We start from the raw sequence: 25262 nt of genomic DNA on the forward strand, positions 1-25262 counted from the left end.
TATTGTAACCTACAGCAATTCAGTCTTTTCTAAAGGCGAAGACTTTGTTCTGCAAAACGAATTTATAAATAATTTTCAGTTCAGGTGATTTAGCAGTATTCAAATAAGAGAGCCTTCACAGAGAAGAAAAATATCCCAGCCTTCACAGAACTGATTAACAGTTTTCTAGGAGACCCTTGGGTTGTGAATACCTCTACCATAATATCAGAAGTGCTTACGAGAGAAAAAAAGAAACAAAATCCCAACATAGGTGAGAATACAGCTCTAGAAAAGAAAAGTTCTTTCACCACTAACTTTTAATATAAATGTGAATTGATAAGATTACGTAAGGAAAAAAGCAAAGAAATTGAAAGTTCAGTTTTTATCTCAACTGTCACAATTTGTGAAGAATCTCTTAAAATGCTCTGTTGCTAACATAAATTCTTTATGTGACAGTGATTAGAAAGCTGAGGCTTATGCCTGCATGTATGTCTCAATTTTGAACATAATGAGCTGTTCAGGGTGTACTTGGCTTGGGATAGAACTACAGGCCCTGTGAAGTGGTTGCACCCTCATGACTGACATAATTTTTGTAATACTTTGAAATCAGTACATGTTCCATCCCTTCCAAACCATTCATCTGGGGAAGAGGTTTGAGTATTAGAGAAGGCAGCTTAATTTTCCATTGACTAGCTATAGCCCAGTGATGCCTGAAATGCAGGCAAACAAATTGCACAAAAATTAAAAAGAGAGATACTGTAGAAATTCAGCTACTTAGAGGTGCTTGTGTTTTGGTAAAGCCTGGTATTTTATATGTTTTTCTTCTGCATGCTTTAGAACAATTAATGGAATTCTGGGTAATTTGTATTGAAATTCATTAGTTTGGCTTGTGAGGTTCCTGGTGTATTTAAAGCCTCATATTGAAGGATTAAAGAGTGAGTCAACACAAAGAATAGCAAATAACACAGACTTTGGACCTCTAGTCCTCATTCTTTTCTCACGCCTTCTTTAAAATATTATATTCCATTTGACTGTAATGGAGTTATTCTTTATGTGTACTGGAGTTAAAAAAGATAAAGCAGTGATAGACACACACATGAATAGAAAAATAAAAAATAGGGAAATGGAGAATTCACCTGTCTAGTGCAGGGCTACCTCCATCCTGACAAATGTAATTGCTCCAGACAGTGGTTCTGAGTCCGCAGGCCAAGTGGGATGCGGTTAGGACTACCCTGCACTTCAGTAACCTGACCACATCCACCCTGTAGGATGCTCAGCCCTGGGGCCTGTCGGATGCCCTTGCAGATTTAATTATTATTTTGTGTGTGTTGTTTCTGGTTCAAAGCACCTGCAGTAGTAGTCTAAGGAGAGTATTGCAGCCTGCCAGATTGTAGTCATTAAAAGGAACTACATTTGTATAGAAGAAGGATAAGAGGGATGTATCTCTTTTTCCCATCTGTGCTGGCACTCAGAGAAGCTCATGATGGCTGATGTAATATCTCTACCAAGCCTCTCCCAAACCCATTCTGCTTCACTAAAATGGGAGATTCCAAAGACCACCTCCAATCTTACTGAAGCAGGCAGCTGTGCCTGGAGGAGCATGCATGACCAAGCACCCACATCCTTTTGCAGGGACATAAAAGATGAAGCAGAAACAGACATAATGCTCTGCAGGAATCCCCGTGTATTTGGGAATTTTTCCCTGAAGAGATATGGCAAGGAAGTCACGCTTTTCTTTAGACTTGAGGACTAACTTGGAAAATAGCCTTCATGGGTGGGGTTTTGCTTAGTTTAGGGCCAAAAGCTACAGGATGCTTTGCATTCAGTGGAGTGAAAAAGCTCTTGTGCATCTTGTCTTTCACTCAGTCCTTATCTCTGGACCTGCCAGGACTGTCCAGTTTGATGGTGAATCATCCAGTTCCCTTGGTAAGGAAATCGTTAAAGTTCTTGTGCAGTTTCCAGTTTAGGTGCCAATACCAGGCATGGAGACCAAGAGGACACTGTTTCCTGTAGGAGGGCTATGGGATCCCATTTTCTGTCCACAGTTTGTCTGTGCTTTGTGTGGGAATCTTGTAAGGACCTTGGCTCTCACTGGGATAAAACTTGTGACCCTGGTGATGTTCATCTTGTCTCCCAGCTCATTGCAATGAAGAAAGGCCAAAGCGTTGCAGCTGAATGCTACGGAGGAGGACAAGGCTGCCTTGCACTCCCCCGTCGCCGCCATGCCAATGCAGAGGATGCTACAGAGGCTGGGGAGGAAGCATCCATGGAGGTTGCCACTTTAGAGGGGACACTTGGAGCCAGGCTACTTGTGGGGCGACCACAGCTCCTGATCAGAGCGTGCTCTTTCTCTAAGTTTTGGAGGAGACAGCTGAGCCTGTGGGGGAACCACTGGTTTACATTGCATCACCTGCCAGACCCAGGTGCCGTGGGTAAAGCTAACAGTCCTCTGCACCCCACGGGTTTCCCCGTCCCATGCTAATACAGGTTAGCAGATGCCAGCACAGTGGGTTAATCGGGTGTGTGCAGTACAGAAAAGCAGCCCTGGGTACAGTCATGGAAAGAGAGTTTCCCAGCCTACACCACGTGACCAGGAGCATCCCCGGTGGTGTGTCACATGCCAAGGACACTCATCAGGGTATCCTAAAAAAAACAGGGCACTTTAGGCAGGGCAGTCTGGGCAAGAGGGTTTTCAAGAGAGGCTTTTTACTTAGAAATCCACTACAGTGACGGGACATGTCCTCCAAGTTACACTTCATGCTTTATTTAAATACATGTTATCCCTCATAGCTTTTCAATCTTCAGCCTTCATTTATCTTGAAGTTTCGTTTCCTCCATATGTTTACCATCCACTAAAGAACCAGAGCTGATGAGCTGCTCGGAAATGTTTTGTCATGCTGTGTATGAGTTTTTTTGCTTTGCAGCTAAATGTGTTTATGTTTAACTTGCACCCCTTCTGAGAAGAGATGAGTATTCACTGTTAGCACTGTTATTTCATACTTACATAATAGCTATTCATTTGTTCGATGAGTGAATTTTTCCATTAAAGATTTCCAAGCCTCGCATCACAGTAGTTTGGAGTTGCAATTGCAATTTGATGCAACCTTGGCTTGCACATAATTATTACAGAACGGTGAACGGTGCCACCGTCTTCCCTATGAGGGAAGCTCTGGCTTAGATGGTGCAGAGCACTTCCATTTGATCTAAAGAAAATTGACTCAATTTAGCAAGTCAATCTCACTAAAGAGCATCTTGGGACTTAATAACATGCATGCAATATGATGAAGTGTTTGGTAAGTGCAAGGGTAAACAGGGATCTTATTACAGGAAGCCATTAGATAAATTTGCAAATGTATTTGTTTATCTACATTTATAAAAAATTCTGATGCAATTCTATAGTTGAATGATCTATAGATATAGTTCATAATTATTTTCATTTGACTTTCAGATTGCTCCTTGGATTCTACTATGTAACAATTTTATCAATGAAATCTAGCAAAGTGAAAGCAGAAAGAATTCAAATTTGGTCGTGTTAAGCATAATTTAGGATAGGTTTAGCACTCAGTCAATTCTTTTTGCCTGTTGTAAAGTCAGCAGACAACATGTCAATTTACATCAAAATATTTTAGAAAGGCATGGGAGTAAGAGAAGAAAAGCAGAAACTTACCTTCGTGATCCAGGACTATCATGATGTATACTTAACAGTTCTGGGGTCTATTTTCTGGCATGACATCTTTATTTTAGAACAAAAGACAGTTTGTGCTCCATTAGAAATGCTACTTTATTAAAGGCATGTCTGTTTGGAAAATAGCAACTGAGACCACCTTCCAGAAGCCTTCAGTCCCCCCTCCATCCTGGAGGAAACCAGGTTTATTTACATTTTTCTAACCACAGTGTCGTATTTATGATTTTGACCAGGTCAGCTGTACTGCAAAGGTAAGCAGAGTTTCATTTAGATTAGTTATTTGACCTTTCCTTTCTGAAATCCTACAGAATTTATACCACAAGAATGGCAAGATCCCCTAGTCACTCTAAATAGGTCTAGGGCTGCTATGATATTGCTGCACAGACATAAGACATTGCCAGCGTATGCTGGGAGATATCTTGGCCATGGCTGGAGGTGAAGGTAACTGGACACAACATGAGGAACTACAGGATCAGACAGGAGACGTTGCTCAACATAACAAGGAACAGGCTGTGAAGCTGCCAAAAGTGACCAACAGCGTCACGAAGGCTGGTCAGGTCTCACAAGGGTTGAGGAGAGTTATTGGTAACCCCATCTGTGACACCAGCCAAGGTAGAGGTGACTCAAGTCATATGAGGAGAGGCTGAGGGAGCTGGGCATGTTCAGCTTGGAGAAGAGGAGGCTGAGGGGAGACCTCATTGCCCTCTACAACTACCTGAAAGGAGGTTGGAGAGAGGTGGGTGTTGGCCTCTTCTCCCAGGTGAATAATGACAGGATCAGAGGAAATGGTCTGAAGCTGCAGCAGGGGAGGTTTAGATTAGACATTAGGAAGAATTACTTTACTGAAAGAGTGGTCAGGCACTGGAACAGCCTGCCCAGGGAGGTGGTTGAGTCACCATCCCTAGAGGTGCTTAAGAAACGTCTAGATGTGGCACTTCAGGGCATGCTCTGAAGGGCAGAGATTGTAGGTTGTTTGGTTGGACTCGATGATCTCAAAGGTCCTTTCCAACCATGAAGATTCTATGATTCTATGACCCAGGTTCCAGCAGCAGAAATACTAAATCTGGGTACAGATATAGCAAAAGTGGGACCCACAGGGGAAAAGTAGTGGAAATTTGTTTATTTCAGAGGTAACAAGGGAAAAGAAAATGTGAGGAAGGGAAGAAAAAGCCTAAGAATATGGAGAGAAGGGGAATAAAGAGGGGTGGTCTGGCCCCTCCTTGCATCTAATTACCATCTGATCTATTCTTCTGTGCAAGGGTGCTCTCTGTAGGACACCAGTGAGCTTCAAGCCAAACTAGCTGGTGAACAGGACAAGAGATCTAGGCCTAGATACTGACAGGGCTGTAAATCTAGGGGCTGGTTACTGGAGAGACTGGGGGTTGGGGACCAGATACTGGAGGGGCTGTAGGCTTATGCCAGAGAGATGTGTGTGTGTGTGTGTGTGTGTGCCTTTTGGGAATACACATCTACCGTCACATTCAGACAACCGAAAAGAAAACATCTGGGTCCCAAAACCATTGGCTTTGCCTCCCCTTGGCTGACGGTGCATTCACAACAGTTGTGCTGATTCTCACGGCCTTTCCCTGCTCTGCTTCTTAATTTCTCATGACCCAACTGACTACCATAATTCAAAATAAATTCTGCAACTTCATCTGGGATTTTGGTCTCTGTGCTATGCAAGGGGTGTCTACAGTCTGAAATCTGTTATAGCTGTGTCTGTGTTGCTGCTGGGAAGGCAGGCCAGGGAACATGTTAAAGCACGCGATATACACTGTCCCATGTACTTGTATCTGTGCCTCCATCTGTAGGGAATGCGGAAAGTTTTAGAGATAGTGTCAAACTATTTTAACTTAAAAATATTTTATAAGGTATATTAAATAACAGACACATTCAATATTGTAGAAGTTCCTTACCCTCAAAAATTCCTGAAAAAGTATACTACTTTATTCCTTTTATTTTTTTAAAAGATTTGGTTGTGTTTTGTGTATTAGATGTGCTGTATAAATATTTTAAATTCTGAAGCAGAGAACTCATTATTAGATAATTTTCCTTATTAGCTAATTTTGTTTTCTGCAGAATCCACTTAAAATGTGTAGCTCTATATTGCTGGAATCTTTCTTGCAGAGATGCTGTTAGCTGTTATTTCAGATGTTACTATTATTATTTTAATTCTGTTATTTATTAAAAAAAAAAAAAAGGAGTGAAAACTTTCTATGGAAAGCCACCAATCTATTTTCACAAATGAAAGCAATGACCAAATCATCTGAGTAAGAGGCACAGCAAGCCGCAGGATCAACCTTAGCTGCTTTGAAAGTAAAATAACCCGTTGAAAATCAGTATTTGATGAAACAGCACAAAAGTCTTGAAAGCTTTTTTAGAACAAGATGAAAAATTGGTGGTGATTAGTATGGTGTTTTTCTCGAATGGTAATGTAAAGGCAGTCTCAGCATTATCTTTAGGTCTGTACTACTTTTATAAATCCAGTGGTAACTCATAGGAGTTATGACAATAAGTATTCAAATGTTTATCAGGAGCTCCTCAGTAGCTCTTGCAACTTGCATAAGACCCAGCGGCGATTGTCCTTCTGCTCAGCTGCTGCTGACATAGTCTCTTACCCTCACTGAAAGGTCTCCCCTCTACATGTTGACCAGCAGACCTGGATGACCACAGTGGGCAAAGAAAATATTGCATCTTATAAAGCGACATTACAGCTGGTTATCCTTCCAGTGCAGCCCAGGCGCTTTGAGGCAGGAGGTTTCTGCGCTTTCACCAGGCAATGACAGCAGTGAAAACCTTTGCTTCCAGCTGTGGCTTGTTGTCACGATAAGTTGCAGTTTCGTAATCATCATTATCCTCTTATGCTGTTGATCAAAGCTGAAGCTTTACACCTTGATGGTTCTTCAGTTTGTGACAGTGATGGTGCCTTCCTTAAGCTGACCACCCATTTGCTGTCATGACAGTATCGATTGTCACATTTTATGCTCTTGAGATTTCTGGTGTTTCAAGCACCATTTACAAATTAACCATTGATATTAATTATAGGGGGTTTTTATCTTCATCTTTGCTTCGATAATTATTCCTTGTCCCTTCAGATTTTCCTATCTTACATCCATGAATCACTCAACACATTTAAGTCCCCTTTGAACATTAGTATTCAATTCTTACTTACATTTACTGCTTCTTCTCTTAACATCTATTCTGACAAACTGTTCTGAGGTTAACCTGATGTGGCAAAAATTGTCTTCTCCTTTTAATATGTTTTATCTGACTATATTGCTTATAAAATGTGATATATTAATGATGGCCTGTTTGTTCCCTAAAAGTGAAGCAGACAGAAGCGGTAGCCCCTTCACAGTGAAATCTGTCCTGATCCAGAGTGCTCTGCCTTATTGCAGCAGGAGGGCTTGCCCTATCTCTTGCAAAGGTTGGCAAAAGTCACATATATCGAACAGGAGCACAACTCATTTCACAGGGGCTACAGGTCAGCGGCAACTCCCTGGTTTTCAACATGTCCATGTGCTCTGGATCCCAGCGGCTGACATGCGGTGTGAAATGCTCCACTGCCCATTTCTGAGCATTTTATTGATAAGCAGGACTGTGAATCACCAGCGATCAAACAAGATCCAACCTGGCCTTCTGCTCCATATCTAAAATAAACAGATTTTTCAGTCTCCATGCTGCACGCCTTTGTCATTCACTGCAGCATCAATTGACACCTGCTCCACAATAAAAAGTTCAGCAGCTCTCCTGCCCAGCCTCATGATGTGACCAAGATGACATATGCATTAAACTGCATAATTTCCCCCTAGATGAGAGTTCCCATCAGCTGCTTCTCTGTGGGTGTCAAGAGCCCCAACAGCACTGCTAGGCCATCTGAGAAACCAATTGCATGCCATAGATCCAGTGAGGTATCCATCAACTGGATGCTGGATGTAATGTCTAATGTGAAATACCAAAAAGCACAGTGCACCTTTGAAATGAGTTTTCAGTGAAACCCAGGATTTAGGGGGAAGCATGTGCAGTGCTGCAAAGTTTGATAGCTGTCCAAATTCACGTGAGTTTAACACAGGGACCTCTGCGGAAGCTAACAGCTGACACCCAGTAACAATGAACAGTCAGCCCATAAATACTAATATGTTAATTTAACCAGTCAACAGAGTAATCAAACAGCCAGAGCAGATTGCCCTTGGAAACTGGTAAACTGAAGAAACCCTGGAGAATCTTCTCTACCTAAATACTGTCGTATCATACCCTTATATCCCTGGAGCCCTCATAGGAATCCACAGTTCTTAATCTCAAAACTTCTTACCAATGAATGATGGGTTGGGGGAAAATCTTGTAATAGCATAAAGTTTGGAAATCTAAATGAGAAATTATATGCTTGTAATCAGCACTTTTTTCAGCTGCAGTGTCAAACTAAGCACAATACTGTGAAAGTTTTTGTTTGCTTCCTGGACTAAGAAAATGAGGAACATCTATAAACCTAGAACATCTACCAAAACCCACCAAACAAACGTGCTGCTTCTTTTGCAGTAACACTAGAGGAGCTTTTGCATAGCCACTTCCTAATATTTTCCCCGAAGACATACTGCTTTCGAAAGCAGTACCACCGTTTTTAAAACTTACTTTGTATTTTTTAAATGAGAGGTCTCATCGTGTGCTTTGACGGTTGAAATTATTTAATGATGTTTACCAAAGGATGTTTGTAATAAGTATGTTTTGCATGTGAATGGTGCTGTATAATCAAAGATAATAACACACAAATTTGCAGATATTAGGTTATCTATCTTCCCGACTAAAACTGTGACTAAATCCTTGTGCTTTATCGCCAAATCAGGTCTGGGATGGCTTGACATGCTCAGTGAAAAAGCTTTTGAGAATCTCAACCGTTTTGCCTCCAGGGAACGCCAGACTGCACATTATTCTGTGGAACATGACTGTCAAACATTTTTGTCGGGTTGATCATGCGTGAAAGATGGAAATCTTTTGCATCAGCAGGAATGGTCTCTTCAGGATGTTCATGTCATAGTGCTTCCTTTTCCAGGCACGGATTTAGCCTCTCCTCCCCAGGTGAGTCCCTTGAACAGGAAAAAAGAAATAAGTGCCTTGTAATTTTCTGGCTTGATGTGGTTTTTAAATACACCTTTTTTCTCTGTTGAGCAATAAACACCAAAGCACTGTTACAGGCAGTAATTTCTCTTCCCTATCATTAATGAAGATTTCTATAGCTAGTCTTTTCTGTACTTCTGATACAACCTGACAAGTTCAGTATATTAAATCATTAAGCTTCTCAGAATAGCCCAGAAAGGAGATGGCAATCATTTTCTTTTTTAGTAGAGAAGCTCAAAATTGTCTGGCCAGCTCTGTTACCCCTTGGATAAGCTACGGAGCAAAAGGTAGAAGAACAAATCTAATTCCCGTTACAATCTTAGGAGCTCCTAAATACTTCAAGGATACTTGTTTTGGTTCTGATTACACTTGGAAAAAAATGTAATACAATCTTACATTGCTGTTGTATATAATTTCTTGCTCTTCGACTAAACATTATTTCCCATCCAGAAACCCCCATGTGATTTGAAAACACTGCCCACATCACTGCTATATATGTATGTATTGCTGCTGGCAGAGAAATGAGTATGGAGATTTTTGCAATGTTTTTATCAATTATCATTTGCCTATAAACGTATTTCATATATTTGCGTTATCCTAGGAATTCCACAAGTGTGGCTGTTAGTGGAAAGGCAGGAAGAAGACTGAGGCATTCTTTTTCATTTTCTTTTGTATATTTTTAATTCAGGCTTATGCAGAATTCCCAGGACACATTGCATTTGACACAGCAAAAAAATATTCTTGCAAACCTGCACAAAGTCTCTTCTGTATTCAAATTGAATAAAGTCAGCATAATGAAAAAGCAGTGCTGGGCTCCTCCTGAGTCTCTGACAAAGGCACAAATACTGGCTTCTTATTCTTTGCTTCTCTACTATTCAAATAGAATAAAATATCAGTCATGCATTTTTTTAATATGTCTGAATGAGCTCTCTTGGCATTTCAGGCTTGGTGCACAGTGGGCTGGGTACTTGAGTTTTAATTTTCCTGTTCAGCTAAATAATGTAAATTTTTGTGGTCTTTCTCCTGCTGAAGCCCTCTTAAAAATCTTCAAAAAATTTTTTTTTTTTTTTTTTACTTTACATACATCTTATACTTCGATATTTGTTATAGAAATTCTCCACAAGCCACTGGCAACCACTGCCTGTGGGCCAACAGGCACATAAGCATCAGCTAGGCTGTGGGCAAGGGTGACTTTGAAGAAACAATGTTAGATATTTCTGCTTGAAGCAGCTCTAGGAGCCTAGGACGGATATTATTTCATTCTCTGAGACCCAGGGGAACTGAACTCTCAGCTCTGACCCCAAAGGAGACCCCAGGGGCAAGCCCCGATGAGCAATCAGAAATTGCTCTGTATTACATTGTGTTTGCTGCAAGATGCTAAATTCTGTTTTCAGTGGTGTTAGGAAAGACATTCTTGAAACATTTTTGCTTGCCTCCTACACGTGACAAGTGTTTCTTAAAAAATGCATCTTAGTGGTTACACCATAGTAGGTACTAGTAGGTCATCCGTTGTTATGCTGCTCAAAGGGAAATTATCTTTTTCCTCTACTCAGACAAGTTGCCAAGACTCCCTCACAAAAAGCTGCTTGTTTTCAACTCCAAATGTTTTTCACCGTTTCTTTAGTCCTTCAACAAGTGGCTCCACTACATCCGTGACACAATTGCTAGAAAAAGAAAAAAACGTGACACAGGCTGCAAAGGCCGCTTGCAGCCCATGAAGAAATGTGTGTGCTTGCCGACTGCCCGAGAAGCATCCTCACTCACACCTGCCACGCTGGAGCAGTGACGACTGGGTGACGAGATACTGCTGAGCACCCCGCGAAGCACCCTGCGCATGTGGAGGGAGCATCGCAGCAGCTGCACGTCTTTCTTTCCCCTTCGAGAACTGGACGTACATCATAAGAAATGGATGCGTGTGGCAGTCGAAAAGCCACCCAGAGCCAAGGCAGGTGTAATCTGGTTTAGGATCTGGAAGCAGAAAGATAAATTTAAGGGTGAGCTAAACACTGCCCTGGCATTCACCCAAGGTCTGGGGCAGGGCAGACTTCGTAGCCCGTGCAAAGTTTCGTGTTGCCATGGCTACTGTGCCCTCAACGAGTGGTTAAAACACGCTCGAGGGTTTGTCTGAGCGGCAGGACTGTCTTTGACTGCGTTTAGATGTACCTCGTGTGCTGTCATCTGGGCCAAGAAAACTCTTCACTGACTTGGTTTGTAAATGAAGCCTCCCTCTACCCCAAAACCTACTTTGCCGAAGCAGGTTGTGCATTTTTGACTCTACTTTTAAATAAAATGTAAAAATGAAAAGGGAAAATAAGGAGCCAGAGATTTCAGTGCTAATATTAAAATTATTTTCATTATTTTAGGGAAATGTAGTACTCCGATCATTGTTCACTCTACACTTTTTATATGCACAGCTGGGGCTAAACTTGTCTGCATCATATTTTTTTTACAAAAATTTAGCTCTGAATAACCATCATTTTTAGTTTGGCACCCTCAGGAGACACCCCAAAAGTAAATTGACTCCTAGCTGTTTGCTTTCTTCCATGAGAATGAAATCTAATGAAGCAAATTATATTGTCTTCATAAGTTAATTTAGTTGTTCTCTTCTTGCATTGTCGGCCTCAGCCAAATTTCTTCCTCCTGCTAGAGACTGAAAGATCTCAGTCAGATTGCTGTAAGACTATATACACAAAACAGTGCAAAATAACTATGAAGCAAACCTTAGCTCTTTTTGTGCAAAGTCATTTACACCGAGACACTGGAATCTGGAAAACTCCCAGAAAAGAAGAGTGGCTGAAACAAATTTATAGACTTTTATGGAAGATGGATAACACATTCTTCTTGGCGAGGAAGCTAGAACACTTTTACAAAGCCCAGCAGCCCTCTCTGAATGCTAACAGTATGTCTCTGTTTGTGGAAAAACAGCATTCCTGTTTTGCCACCTCTCTTCAGAGCTGTGTGCACCCACCTTTTTCTTCTTGGATGCCTTTGTGTTGTAAAAAGCAGTGGAGCAGTTTCCACTTGCCCTTTCCGAGAAAGGCCAAGATTACTGCTGGCTGCTGTGCTCCAGCCTCACTTCTCACCCTGCGCCCAGTACAGGGACTAGCAACGTCAGCTGAGGATTTCCCCATTACAAGGGAATCATGAGTAACCCAAAATGTAGAGAAGGAAGAATGAGCTCTGGTCCCTACTTTTCATAGCTACTATCTCTTCTGCAATGTTAAATAGGAAAAGGATTGAGTTCTCTTTTTAGTTTTGAGTTAGTAATTTCTTACAGTAACTTTCAAAATCAACTCTTTCAAAGACAAAGTTTCCAATATTTTGAAGCCACAAAAGTGAAGTTAAATTATTTAGACTTCTTCCAATCACAACAAAGTCAAGACTGAAAAGCTGTACTGGTAAGGAAGCGTAGTGATTCTTATATACATGGGGCTGGTCCAGAGCAGCTGATACTGTAGTGAATATGACTCCATGGAGGCTGGTATGCCTTGGGCACTGGGAATGGCTTGTAATATTTTGGGAGATTTGTCAGACAGCTTTACATAGTATCAGCTTCACCCCATTTTCGCTTTGTTTTGCTTTGACTTCCATGGCAGTCTCCAGCCACATTGAAAGCATATGGGTGAGGTTAAAAGAATAGGATCAGGAAATAAACCACCACAAGGTTCCTAGTACAGGGAAGGTAAAACGCTATGGTGTGTGGCAGGAAATTTTCTCAGCATCTACACAGATAGATAATAGTTATCCACTTCATCTGACCTTTATTTTCTTCTTCGGTGCCATCACATACAACTATTTATGTACCTGGTATTAGAATTCCATGCTGTTGTATCTGCACACACACTATGTGTGTATTTAACCATGGATATATCACATACAGAAAACTATTACTACGTCAGGAAACTCCAAGTTATCTTCTAGTAGGTTGAACGGCACTGTTAAAACCTTTAATACTTGACCTGCCAAACTACCTTACATCTCTTCTGCCCTTGGATGTCAATTGCTACTTGAAGCTATAGCCATTCTCAAAGTTGTAGCTGGAAACCTTTGGAGTTGCCAGGGTGTTCCTTCTCTCCTGACCACACTCTGGTACAAAGAGTTTAACCACCATCAGAGGGTCAACCCCACCTGTCAGCATGACACCAAGGCACCTGGTGTCTGCCCTGCGCTCCTGCCATGCTGAAGGGTGAGGAGATGCTCAGTTCCTGGGTCAAATGTGCACCCTGAAATTGAGAAAGCCACACTTTTTGAGCCCTTCTCTGAGTTCCCAGGTGCATAACAGCAGGGGTATATCTCTGTAAATAGACTAAAGTTGAAAATCTTCAATAAGATTACAACACTGGAGTGATAAGGCCAATACAGGTACCTAAAATAGGAAATGTTTCACAGATGGCGAAAGAGTGGCATGCTGACCTTTGGGCCAGAGTTTCAAGCTCTTCTTTCATTCCACTTACCCAGGACTGAAATAGAAATGGTTAGAGGGAAAGAGGAAGAGGTAAAGCCCAAAATTCAGAGAAGAGCAATGTGTAGCTTGCAGCTCAGCTTGCAGGCAGCTGTTTCCTGAAGCATGGCCAAAGAAAGTAGTCATGAGAACTGAAGAAATAACTCATTTTTGTTGGTAAACTTTAGTAAGTTTGTGATTAATAATAACTTCTTTTTGTACATGATTTAAAAGCCACCCTCATCTAGGATGTTATGACAGGAGATGCCCAAGAATGCAAATTTTGGTAGCTAGGACACAAAAAGCAAAGCCAACCATGACAAGAAGGAATATTTGAAAATATTCTATTCTGCAAGGATTAATAAATACCTTTTGAAGACTTTTTAAAAATAGCTTGAAAAGTTCCATTTCAGAAGATTTTTTTCCTCCCAAATTTTGTGATTAAGTTCATGAACAGAATTACCAAGAAGCTTTTTATTCTTGTTTTATAGGCATATCTCTCTGTAACCTGAACTGTGGTGTTATGACAGCCTGAGCTCACTGTGAAAACATATTCCATTTCCTTCATTGCCCTCGCATCCTTTCCCATTTTTTATGGTGTTATTGTGCTTCATAACTAGTATCTTGTATTCTTCTCTTGCAGAACACAGAGATAACAAAGGATGCCATAGATTCTTTGGACAGAAAGCACCTGTGAAATTTATGTATTTACATTAATAGAAAACAGAAGACTTGAGTGATGCATTTGCAGTTTTACGTACAGCATAAATCATTTACTTGTTCTCTGTTTGTGACAGTCTGCAGTTTAAGCAAATTATTTGCTGACACAAAATTTAAGTGGAACTGTAGGTTCAGAAGCTTTGCTGTGCTCTTTTATCTGCTCCCCTTTCCTCCCGGAGTGTCTTAATCTCCCCTGAAGAAATACTTTGAAACTCAAAGACACTTTTTTTGTATGAGCTGCATGCTGGGTAATAATATGAGGACCATGTTCTAATTGAGCAAAAATGGCTTCTCTTTAAAAACAAGAACTTTCAGAGTTCTTCCTGCAGCAGCTAGATTATTTTTTTTTCAGCTGTATGCACAGAGTGATTTCCTAGAGCCTGCTTCACACTCTTCCTTCCCGCAGCTTGGTCTCCTTCCTCACTAGTATCGTGCTGTTTCCTATGTGGCCAGTTTTTAGAAAAAGCTGTAAAAGACACCTTTTAAATTAGGCCTTTCCGGTAAACCAAATGATTAATTCCAAAGCCAGTAGCAGAATGGTCTGATTAGAGCCGTCCCGGCACAGCGGCACCCCGCCTTATGTGCAGTATCAATTGTTTCATGACACATTATGCCATTTTGGCTCCTGCTGGAGCCAGTCTTGATGTGACAGAGAAACTCTAGCCTTCACAGAGTGGGAAGAGACATCACAGCATGACTGCCTTCTGCAGGTTCTTACCTCCTGGAGCAAAGAAGTCATTCAGGGCTGCTGCCAGAGAGAGACGCCTCCCTCCCCTCCTTGCTCAGTGCTGATTTTAGAGGTAGGCAGGGGGAGATGAGGGTCCTGGAACAACAGATAGGTCTTCTCTCTCCTTCCACCTGCAACTTTGGTCTTGGGAAAGACCAGGGGCAAGTTCTTCTGAGCGTCATTGGCAGCACAGTGGCCAGATTTAACGTCTAGGGGTGAGATTACAGAATTACAAAGCAGAATTTGCTCAAATCCAGAATGATTCACTGTCCAGAAATAAGTGGAGGGATGATTCAGACATTTGCCTGCTCAGTGGGAATTTATATCCAATGGCCAGTATACTTGGCTTCAGAGTCAGGATGTTTCTGGAATATGTAAGTCTCTAGGACCTGCTGTCAAGGCCCATTCAGTGTGACTCCATGAGTCCCCCTGCTCCTGCCTCTTTCTACCCTGGCTCCTGATGTTGCTCCACCTCCTTCCACCTCCTTCATTCCAGAAGGATGGAAGAAAAAGCCAGACAACCCCAAAAGCCTCCGATATCCCTTAGCAACCAACGCATGTGAGTGGTAGATAAAGCTGCAATGCATGTGGCAGTTATTGTGCTTCTTTGTCCTCATCTACTGAAATGAAAGTTCAGGGAATAAGTCTCTTTTCAGTACTTCCCCTTCTCCCTCCTTCCTCTTCTGGCTGATATTACAGCCTACCAATGTTTTCTGGCAAAATTAGAGAAGTGTCAGCATCAGGCAGCTTCACTTCTGTGCTGGAGAGGACAAACTTCTGGCTTGTAGGAAAATGAAATGAGGGTGCTGCCATGTTTGCTCACTTTTGCCCCTAATTCTTCTCTGCCTCTGCCATCCATTGCAGTTCAATCTCCCTCTGGTTGCATCCAGCAGCACCGATACTTTTCCATCTCTGTCTCTATCTTGTAGCTTCCTGTACTATTCCTTGCTCATCAGCTTTTAGGCTCAAACTTTGAAGTGGGCCCTGCTTTGAGTGAAATATGGGCCAGGTGGCCCTCATTCGCGAGCGCTCTCTTGCAACCTGAATTATTCCCTGGTTATATGATTGTGACTTCACTTGTCTCTGGACAGGCAAGTGGAGTCGCTTCTGTCTGGGAAAAATTCTGAGGAAAATGGCATGACTTCCTACAGACAATTATTTAGCTGATTACTGAATCCAGTATGAAGTCTATTGTGTCCCCAGATACCATAACAGAGGGCACTTGGCAAATTAGATTTCCATGTTTTAATGGGATACTACTTTCAAGGGTCTGTGCCAGACCACGAGATTGTCTCATTGCACATTTGATCGGAGGATTGAACAGCTAGATCTATATGAAAAATAACCTGAACTATATACTTTGTGCTGTAAACAGGAGTGCCAAACATGTATACATCTTCACCTACATGTAAGAACTGGAATATAGTTGCCCGAATATAGGGTGCGGGCAACAGATTTGAAAAGATGACTTAAAATGTGTATTCCAAAAAAAGAAAGGCATCAACACATATCTCTCCCATGTTAAAGACAAATCTTGAAGATATACCTGCACTCCAGGTACAAAAGAGATCTGCAGGTTTTGCAGTCAGAAAGGAAAGGAGCTCCCTGGGTGAAGGAGGTAGAGGAAGAACGTAACCTCCCAGGAAAGAGTTCCAAGGATTATTTTATTCTTCTTTGTTAATGTTTCTATGTCTTCTATAATAATAACAACTATCATACAAGAAGTCATTTTGTCAAGGAATTTAGCATACAGTCTCTCTAACACTGTTTATAGTGCAGACGTGTCAAGCCTGGGTCCCATCACGATGACAAATAATGTCTCACTGCCCCCTTTGACTACCCCTTTCTATCTGTATCCATTGTGTCTTGTCTTCTACTTAGATTAATTCAGATTATAAATGCTTTGTGACAGGTGCTGTCTTGTTCCATGTTTAGGAGATACTTAGTGTGATTAGGTGGATATTTGCTGGATCACTGTTTTTTAACCTCATTTGGTGATAAAACAGAGTGCAGACCTGCACTTGTGCCATGGATCTATGCACCTGGGAATAGTCTGAAATGTGTCTTCATCCAGACAGGGAGCAGCTGTCCTACTTTAAGTGACAGAGGAGGAAGCGGGAGAGCATTGTGAATTTTAAGGGAGCAGAAACCCCCGTGGTCGGTGGAAAAAGACCCATCTGCTGGGTCTCTCTTGGTGAAAGTACAGTGACTGTGTCTGCTTTTGTAGTATTTAGATACCATGAGAACAAGCTGTTCTTGTGGCATTTTTGGCTTGGCCATCTGGTATGAAAAACAAGGGATGAGAAGGAAGAAAAGGACATGGCAAGAGGACTCTTCTGAATGTCTGTTTGTGCGCGCGCACGTGTGTGTGTACACACATCAGGTAGGAAGAGGGAGAGAAATAATAAAAGGGGAAGAGTGGGAGGGAAGTGAGCAGAGGAAAAAAAAACATAAAAGGAAGCAGTTTGTATCCCTGTAAAAGACAGAAACAGACACCCTGTCAGGGAAGGATAAAGAAGGAAAAAAAAAAACCCAACAAAACCGGGGGGGAGAAAATTAGACATTGTTGGGTTACTTCCACCAGTTTTGTCAGAAATTGATTTAAGCCCTTTACCAGCCATTTATGTTGTCATCTGACTTTAATAGCATATGTGTTACTGAACTACGACAAAGAATCTTTGTGGTAAATTGTCTCTAGGAAGTCCTCAGAAGTCTGCGCTGAGGGAGACACATGAATTTTCTTTTTTTCTGCTCACAATTTTATCTAGAAGTTTTGATCATTTTTAGATTTTCATAAATAATGCGGTTACAATTTCCTTTATTATTATGACCAACTATTGAGGCTATCTGAGGTAGCAACCAAAGAGAAACTCCATTAACCTGTTTATAGCTACTACTCTCTCTCTTCCACTTTCTGCCCCATTTCACTATGGAGAGGGCTTTTTTAACTATGGACTGACATCTTACAAGCTGTCTTTGGATGATGGTGTTTCAGACAACCTCGTTATTCAGCGCTGATGTCAGAGCTGCTGGGACGGCGCTGGGCGAGCTGTAGCTTGTTTGAGACTTTGTGCTTGTGTGCAAAACCAGACTGCTGAGGGACAGTGGGCTGGTACAAAGAAGAAATCTCTGCGAATTCTGAGGAGACCATGCTTAGGTATGCCCAAGAGAGTATCTCCTCACCCTTCCATGTGAAGTAATCCAGATGTGTGTCTGCCAGGAGTCCTTTGGAGGAGGTCCCTGCCTTGTCTTCCCATGGAGCCAGCTGAGGACGTGAGTGCCATGTAAATGTATACTTCCTCTGATCATACCAGTATTAAACACACCTCAGGGACTAAAACACATGCGAGGGAGGAGAGCCCTCCTCCAGAGCAGAGCAAAGCTGGGTGAGGTGGGTGGCTGTATGGCTCATGGCTGGAAAATAATGGAAAATAAGGGGAATAAAGGAAAAAAATGTCAGGGCCTTCTTGTTTTGCTTATCAGCTGTACCTGCCATGAATGTATTGTTGCAGGTGGACCAGCTCAATGGGTAAATTGCATCTGTTTTTAACTAGAGAAGCTGCACAGCAGGAAGTGGAGCCACAATCAAGAATACCTGTCAGCAGAGAAACCATCGCCTGGGCATGGAAATGGAGTCACAGAGAGGACTTTGGGATTTCCAGCAATATTTGAGCAAGTTTTACTGAGATGATGGGGACCTGCATATCCCTGATACTCATTCGTATTCTTGGAGTAGATGGGATTACCAGTTTCACATACAATTTTGCATTTGCTTTTTTTATTACCCATTCTGTTTCTCATTTTAATACTTTGATTATTTTCTTTGTCATCTGTGTAATTTTAATTAAATAAATTGGCTTTTAATTTTGACTCAGTGCCTTGGGACTGATCTATTTCTTTCCTGCTGTCATTTCTGTCCATGGCATACAGCTCTGGCTGACACATGTAGTCTGTCTAAATATCAAAGGTTTTTAAAAGTGGGAGCAAATGAGGAAAATGTCAGAAAGAAACCACCACAGTCTAGCTATGATTTACATGGAAAAACATCTGTAATCTCAAAGCCGATTGCCGAGATAAGTTCAAATGCTGAAGTCAGACAGAAGTCCCCATTGCTGATCAAAAGTGGACGCTGCTCTCTGAATAAAGCCACCCGCACCTAAAAAAGTGATTTTATCTTGGGGGCAGATGACTGCAGTGCAGTTCTCAAAACCTGGATTGTCACCACAGTTCTTCCACTGAAAAACGAGTTGACGCATTTCCTGCTTCAGTGGCAGCACAGGTATTACAAAATTTAATGTGGGTAATACAAAGCTTACCCACGTTTCACGTTGATCAAACAAGTGAAATCTCTTCTGTTTGCTACTCTTCTTTTGCATCCTGCTTGCAAAATGGGCGTAAAGATATCGGGTCCTTTCACAAAAGCTTTTATGTGAGAGCTAGAAGTTTTCCTCTCCTCATCCAGGTTTACCCACTGATTAAACAGGTAGCTGCAAAGCCCATGCCAAAAGTCTTATGAGAAACTCAATGAAAATCAACAACACCTCCATCCCTCAAAATACTATGGATAAAAAAAAAATCTATTTCCAGTCACATACAGTAAGAAGTCACTTAGCATCACTGATTTAAGAATTATTACTGTCATAAACTATTCATTGCTATTATGCTGTTACTCATTGAAGGTATAGAATCATAGAATGTGTTGGGTTGGAAGGGACCTTTAAAGGTCATCTAGTCCAATCCCCCTGCAGGAAGCAGGGACATCTTCAACTAGATCAGGTTGCTCAGAGCCTCATCAAGGCTGGCCTTGAATGTCTCCAGGGATGGGGCCTCCACCACCTCTCTGGGCAACCTGTTCCAATGTCTCACCACCCTCATTGTAAAGAACTTCTTCCTCCTTCATGTCCAGGCAGGAAAAAGGCAGGAGCAGTTTGCAACTTGGAAGGAGTAACACAAGTTATAGCAGGCTTTGGAGGAGGCACCAAGAAGAAACGCTGTCCTGTATTTATCTGGAGTGCTCCCCGTGCCTGCAGCATCTCTGAAAAGGGGGCAGTTTTCTTATACAAATAAGTAGGCCTGTTACGTTATACTCCAGCATGTGGTATATGAAACATATGGATGGGGGGCTAGTGAGACTCACAGCAAGGAAGAAAATGTAATTAAGAAGCAAACAAATCTGAGTCAGGCACATATGCTCCAACCAGGCAGGAGCATCCACAGGTGCCGTGTGAATGTGCCAGGATGTAAGCGGTGTTTGACCTGAGAAATGCAATTACTATGCAACTATGATGGTGCCAATGGGCAAACATAAATTGTTGAGGAATATACAATGAAGCATTTCTGGAAATCATAGTAGCTCTTCTATTCATTGCTTGGCATCACATATCACATACGTGACTGAAAAACAAAGCTGAGAGGAAAGAGTATAATCACTTTGGGCCCTGTTAGGAATTTTAACAGACTATAAAGATATATTTAATCATGCTGATGTGCAGATGCTGACAGGGAAATCATGAGATTACTGACAAGACAGCAAAGAAAATGAATTATCATATGCTACCGAATAGACCAGCAGCCCTCTAAGTGTCAAGAAAACTTTTAGGAAAGCTAAAGTTTTGTATTAGAAGCTGATATTTGCATAAAATGACTGAACAAAAAACTTGGAAGGAAGCACATTGCCCTTACTGAGGACCAAATCTGAATTTCTTGTGTGATTTATGAAAAGACCATACTAGATGGTAATGCCATGGCAAGCTAGACTGTAACACTGCCAAAGCCAATATTAAGAAGTGAATACTGCGTTAAATGTAGGCATGCTGAAGCTGAGGAAAACTCAGATCCTTTTAATCATGAATCCATTGGCTTCTGAGGAAATCTTGACAGCCCCAGGGAAACTAAAACTCCAAGGGAATGTCTAGATCAAAATACATGAAAGACCCAGGGATGCTGTAAGACAGATCTGACAGATACTAGGTTTTGTTGGAATCTCTCAGATTCTGTTATGCTCTGCCCTTGAAACATTACATGAGGCACCACAGAGACTCAGGAATACCTTTTTCAAGAATATACAAAACCAAACAAAAATCTGAAGCAGCACAAAGCTGTGAAGTGACTGGAGCAAGAGAAAAATGCATCTGAACGAAACCTGGGAGGAACACCCCGGCAAAACCAGCTTTTTCATAAGGGTCCTGAACAGCACAGAGAAGAATAAGTTTGGATAAAAAGGAGATGCTGGTTGATGGCTTTCCATCATGAAACAGTTCTGTCTTAGCTCTTTGCAAGGGTACAAACCCGTCACAAGCCACTGGACAGCATTGTATAGAGGCCATTGCCCAAATATTATCCAGGACAGGTACTCCTTGTGACAGACAGACTGAAGAGGGTATATTTCTCTGGTGCAGCTTAAGTAGCTCAGGAAATAGAATAACACCATACTTGAATTTTTCCTACTTTTGGCAAGAGTGTTTAGGTTGAGCAGCATTACCTTGAGTGAATGCTAGGAAAAGAAAATTATTTATGCACCCAAACTGTGCAGTACGTAAGAAGACCATGTCATAGGAATATGTTTCTGTCAGTGGCTGGAGGGTAATCTGTGCATTAATGACCAGGCAGTAAACACAGACAAATTATACCTAGGATATTAAAAGGCCTTAGGTGAATTCATAAAGAATCATGCTGTTGAGGAATGAACACACAATGAACGTTATGGGATGCACAAAGACAACAATAATCAAGAACAGCAAGGAATATTTTACCCTTTGGAAATGCCATCCCACCTATCCGAAAGGTTGGATTAGTTTGTTTTTACAGAAGAGAAATAGGGTCAAGGATTATTTCTTCATTCTCTGTCTATCCCAGATATACTAAATCCAGGAAATGGAAGGTGTATGGAACTGAAATGCATGCAAGGACATGTAACTATTACACCACGCTCCAAGACGCTGTAGCAGAACTCGAACAAAAACCTCTGCTGTATTGCTGTCGTGCCCAGAAGCTGTTGAAGAATAATAGTAATATTTTTTCTTAAGAAACAAAAATGAGATAGGTATTTACTTGGAATCCAGAAGAATAACTTCCAACACCTGTGAAATGAAAGTGCTTCACACAGAAATAATTAATCCCATCCTTTTGCATGAAACTTAATAATACATTTAATGAAAATTACGACCTTAATCACATACTTCCTTTTAGTCTGAAATAAGAAAACCAGCAAAGACCGTTACATTTAAATTACTAACGTTGTTTTTTCTCAGTGCAGCGTTTCTTCCCAAGGCTCCCACAAAGCTCCGGAAAAGAAGAGTCAAAAGTAAAAAGAACCAAGAGGCAGCAGGGGTTACCTATCCACAGCACTGCTGCTCTGCACAGAGCAGAGATCAGCAGAAACGTGCCAGAAAATCAAGGCTTTGCTTCCTGATAGGGCATTCTGTTAGAACAAATAGCTAATATGTACAAATAGCTAAGGTAACACATAGTAAGCAGAGACTCAGCTACAATAAAAGAGAAGAAACAGAGACTGCTAGGCGCAATGTTAGCCATCAAATGGCCATATGGAATAATGGCAAAGGAAGGACCTGCGATATAGGTCAGATGGGTTGGTATAAACTCAGGATAGCAGTGAAGCTGTAACTGAAGATAACTTCAAAGTAGGGGCAGACTATAAAAAATGAAAGCCTTTTTTTAATTAAAGAAATCTCCTGAAATTGGAAAAAAAAAAAGCAGCAAGCCCCTTTTCCCTTCCAGCAGCTAGAGGGGAGTGGAGTTTCAATTTTATAAATTGCTAACTAATCTCAGCTAATATAAAGTGCTAATCTCTTACTTATGCCCCAGGTCTAACATCCTCCTCATTCCTGCATTTGGAAGTGTCATTCAAAATGTTTAGGATATTGAAGTTTCAACTTTCCTGGGGAAATGAAGAAATAATTGTGGTTTCAGAGGAATATTTTAAAATCATTTTCTACTTAATAAACAGTTGCCACAGCTAAATTAAAAAAAAAAAAAAAAAAAAAAAAAGATTTCCAAACAGAGTTAAGATGTGTTCAAAATAACACATGATGTTTGACAGCCTGGTATGTCACCAGTTTTGCAGTTATCCCAAATAATAGAAAATCCCCACATGCATACAATTAGGCCACTGAAACAACCTTAACTCTGCCCCACAGTCCCATGGTGCAATAGCTGTACGATTATGATTAAAGCCTCTCAGTGTCTGAAGTCCCAGAGCAGAATAAATTACTTTTTCATTTTTTGATGTTTTATTTCCAGTTTTTTTACACTAACCTCCGTTACCTTTGCTGCAATGAGTAGAATTTTGAAAAGAAATGTTTAAGATTACATGGCGTTTGGTGACAAGATTAGCATAGCTGAAAATTCATCTGCATAATGACCGTTTCCATCAGTGAAGCTATCAAAGAACTTCTCTCTTTTCAATGAGGTTTTCAGTCGCATTGCTCTTCGTGGGGCTGAGGGCAGATGTCCTCTCTTGTGCTGTGGTGGTCAGCACCTTGCTTCGTTTCCAACACACACAAAGTCGGCAACATAATGCTGCTGGCGAGTTAAACTCCCAGTTAAGCTGCCCCTGTAGGGGCACCTAATTGGCAGGGTGCATTTGCCCATGCTCTTCTGCTGCCAGCTAATCTAAATCTTCGCTTTTTCATAGTGAATTGCTGCTGTTTACTAGTTGAATTTTGTCTACGGTGTCAGAAGCCTGGGGTCCTTGATAGGACAAGGTCCTATTCTGTGAGGAACATAAATGGATATTTTTTTCTAGCCCAGGTAATGGGTCTCATGTTTTTGTAAGAGAATTATTTGAGTTCAATTTTCCTTTTGAAGTTCCAAGTATAATGGCAAGGATGACCACACACTTTTTTATGTCTCCTGTTTTGGTTCATCAACATAAAAAGCCAATGTAAATGATTACCGATAGCCTTTCCTGTAGAGCTCTTTGCTGTTTCTGTGCAAGACAAGCTCTAGCTGGCTTTCTTTTCCAAGTGTCTAAACTATTCATTCTTACTCTGTCCCATCCCCCACTTTTGAGGCTTGTTATGTTATGAATTTTCTTTCTTTTTGTCTCCCTTTCCTGGCAAGTGTTCTTTTTGCAGCTAAGTCCTTCCTTTCTGTTGCCAGGCATTTTATTTTTTTTTCCTTAGGTTGCTAGGCAATATTAGTTTTCTTCTTATTTTACTACTCATGTGACTTCTGCTCACCATCCCCTTCCAACATTACCCCACACCTTTTATTCATTACCACCTCTGCTCGCACGTACACAGCTGAACAAAACTAAACAAGTGAACACTGAAAGGGGATTAAATGGAGAGTCTTTGCTACAGCTAGCCTTAAAAATTTATAGCAAAATTCAAAATTTAAAGAATGAGATTTCATACTTCCCCTGAAGAACGCCTTTTAATAGAACCCAAATTTAATGTGAACAATTCTGGTGGATTGAGGAAGGCCTTGTCTGTAATTATCTAATTTATTGTCATGCCTAATAAACATAGCATAAAGGCCCACTGAGGTTCAGCTGTACTTCACTATGTTTGTTTAAAAACCCATCATAGAGTCCCTCTGGGATCTAATTTATCAAATCCACTTCAGCAAACAGTGGCATGAATAAGAAATCAATTCCTTTCCTCCATCCGAAAAGGAGAGGATGAATGACTGGTGTTTCATATCAGATGATTCAAGTAATACATTGCAGACATGCTGTCCCAGATGACAGTATGGAAATTACTCCTAACAGCTATGAAATATACGATTTTTAGTGTTCGAAATTTCCTCCAACTTTTTGTTCCACTCATGCTGCAGCACTGATGATAGTGCTCCCCCACGTAAATTGCTTCTGTCATATAATTTCAGCATTGTCTTGTGTTCAAAATGACACACAGCAGCATGGAACAAATGGGTCATTATCACAGCTGATGAACTCAAGATAAGAGATTCATCTCAGCTTCTCCTGCACCAAACTCGGTCTTCCCAATGGGGACCTGCTCAAGTTGCCCTTTGGAGTCAGCATTCCTCTCTTTCCTATTCAAACCTCTTGTCCTGCAAATTTCTTTTTGAGTTCTCTTCTGTTTCAAGTGGCCCAAAGACCAACACTCGCTTGCCAGACTTTGACTTTTCTCCATTCATGACAAAGACTTGGGCTAAGAGAAGTCTTGAAAGTGGTGTGTGCCCATTCCTCCTCTCCACTCCACCCTCCACGCAGAGCAGGCCTTGCTCTTCATTGACTCTACAGAGGGAAAGACCTTCCCTTGGCCATAGCTGGCCTTTATGATTGCTCCTTTCATCTGTGCGAGGATCCAAGAGGATAAATGGTAGAGAAAAATAATAAGCAGAGGTGATATCATAATACAATTTAAAAAAAACACATAGTAATCTCATAATCTATCTGGTTCAGCCTTTCTTGTCATGTAAGGATGCCTTTTACCACTCCTCTGAAGTGTTGCACTACAGCTTTCTCCCCTGTATAGCCATTGATGAGGTTTCCTTCCAGCCTGAATTGTGGCTACACGTCTCTCCCTTTTGCATATCTTTTAGGGAGGTTATACTTTGTTAGCTGCAATAGAATCACTATTAATATATGTTGGCATAAGAGGAATATAAAG

Source organism: Larus michahellis, chromosome 1 (genome assembly GCF_964199755.1).
Source record: "Larus michahellis chromosome 1, bLarMic1.1, whole genome shotgun sequence".
Taxonomy (NCBI): Eukaryota; Metazoa; Chordata; class Aves; order Charadriiformes; family Laridae; genus Larus; species Larus michahellis.